The sequence below is a fragment of the Galeopterus variegatus genome, unplaced genomic scaffold (genome assembly GCF_000696425.1).
Source record: "Galeopterus variegatus unplaced genomic scaffold, G_variegatus-3.0.2 Scaffold5940, whole genome shotgun sequence".
NCBI classification, from domain to species: domain Eukaryota; kingdom Metazoa; phylum Chordata; class Mammalia; order Dermoptera; family Cynocephalidae; genus Galeopterus; species Galeopterus variegatus.
This window is the reverse complement of record NW_007732051.1, coordinates 87,823-89,955: the sequence shown is the minus strand read 5'-3', so window position 1 is coordinate 89,955 and position 2,133 is coordinate 87,823.

Genomic DNA, 2,133 nt, shown 5'->3' with positions numbered 1-2,133 from the left:
TTTTTTTTTTTTTTTTTGTCTGTATTGTCTTTCTTAACTCTTTTCTATTCAGGCTGTAGTTTAAAAAAACAGTGTTTACAAATCAAGCATTTTCTAGGAGGGAAAACAGGAGAATTCTATAAAAATCCATCCCATTCTCATGTTTGTCTTTGACCTCTGTACATTTGCCTTATTTAAAGTTAACATGAATGTTGTTAATAAGAGTGAAGTTGCTGGCTTTTCCACATGTTTTTCTTTTTTCATGTGGATATGCTCAGTGGATTTCACTGTCTACCTCACTTGTTCATATTTAACCTAGAGGCAGGATTATTATTTGACTGAGCTCTGAACTGGTTTGTACACATTTCTATGCTGCTTAGTAATTAGCACCTGCTCTGAGCCCCACATGCCCAACCATGCTGTTGTTAAAGTATAATTTATTTTTCAAAATATGTCAAGATTTTAGTGAATTTTTTAAAGTTACCAAGTGGAAGACTCTAATTCATCATGAAGATGTTTCTCAACACTCCTGCTTGCTAATCCAATAAAGTCTACTACTACCATGATTTATAAAGACCTTTATGATCTTAAATCACATTTAGGCCCTACCCTGGGCCTCCTACTATGAGCTGATGACTAACTCAGGAGGTATTTCCTGGAGCAACATGGGGCTTTGGTGGGTATGTTTTGATTGGCTGATGCCCGTACGGTATCCATTCTGACTGGTCAGGGCTCATACAGTGCCTATTCTGATTGGGTGGTGTTCATTCCTTACTGGTTGTCAAATATTTTGAATATCACCACTGCTTAGAGGACCATGAACAAAATGTCATCTCTTCTAGGCCTGTGTCTCTAATGTGAGGCCCATGTTCTTGAGAGTAGATCTGAAATGGAAACTCTCAAAAACCCATGAATGTTGCTATATCACTTTCCTAAGAGTCCTTTCTATGGAAAAAAAAATGCCAACTCAACTGTTTAAAAATGAGACTCTTATTTATTATACTAATTTCTTTACCCCCTGGTAGGGTGGTTTGGTTTCCACACTACCATCCTTGAAAAGGTACAAGGAGAAGAGAAAGATAAGACAGGTTATGAGGATCTTCAGTCAGAGCAAATGCATGAACTCCATATTCTCCACTTAATAGTTTATTCTCTCTAAACCACCACAGAATGTAGATCCTAAGACAAGGCAAATGTCATGTCATTTATGCCTTTTACAACCTTTGCAGCACCTCGTATACTGCAAGTGTTCAATAAATATTGACATCCGACAGGTCAGTATTGAGAAAGGCAGTGTCTTGAATATAATGAATATTTGCCCTCAGCCTGTGATAAGAATCACATTTCTGAGGTTATTTTAGGAGTCATGGGGATTTCATATAAAACATAATTGAACTTTAAGTTTTGGACTCTGGAGGACAACGCTATATGATTTTCATAGAATTTTCTTCAACTAAGTACATGCTTGTTGAATCACCCTCAAAATATTTTTTCATTTTACCAGACTGTGGGAATTTTTGTGATATTACTAATGGACAGGTTCTTCTTTCTGTATTTACTCCAGGAGTAAAGTTTCTTGAAGGGATCGCTGGCCAGTTTTTACTTCACAGAAGGTAGATACGTTATCTGAACAGAACTCTCTAGAGCTGTGCTGTCCAACACCATAGCCACATGGGGCTATTTAAATTTAAATTATTTAAACTAAATAAAATGTAAGATTCATTTCCTCAGTTGCACTAGCCACATTTCAAGTGCTTAATAGCCATATGTGGTCAGTGGCTACTGTATTGGGCAATGCAGATGATAGGATTACACTGTTGCAGAAAGATCTATTGGACAGTGTTGATCTAGAGCAACTACTTGGAAATGACCTTGATGTGTCAAGGATCGGCTCTCTTACACAAACACACAATCCGTGTTTATTCAGTGCTATGTCTGTGCATTCAGCCAGTTTCTATTTAGGAGTCCTGCAAACCCCAAGGCAGCTCTCAACTGAAAATGGTGTTTTGCTGATGTGGTAAATTCTCTCACTTCTGCAATGCAGAGAACCGAGACAGGCTCAGGGGGGGTGGGTGTGAGGAGTCAATCATAGGAAAACTTCACGGTCAAGGTTGTTTCTCGGAGGTAGGTGCAAATCTCTGCTAATGTATGGCT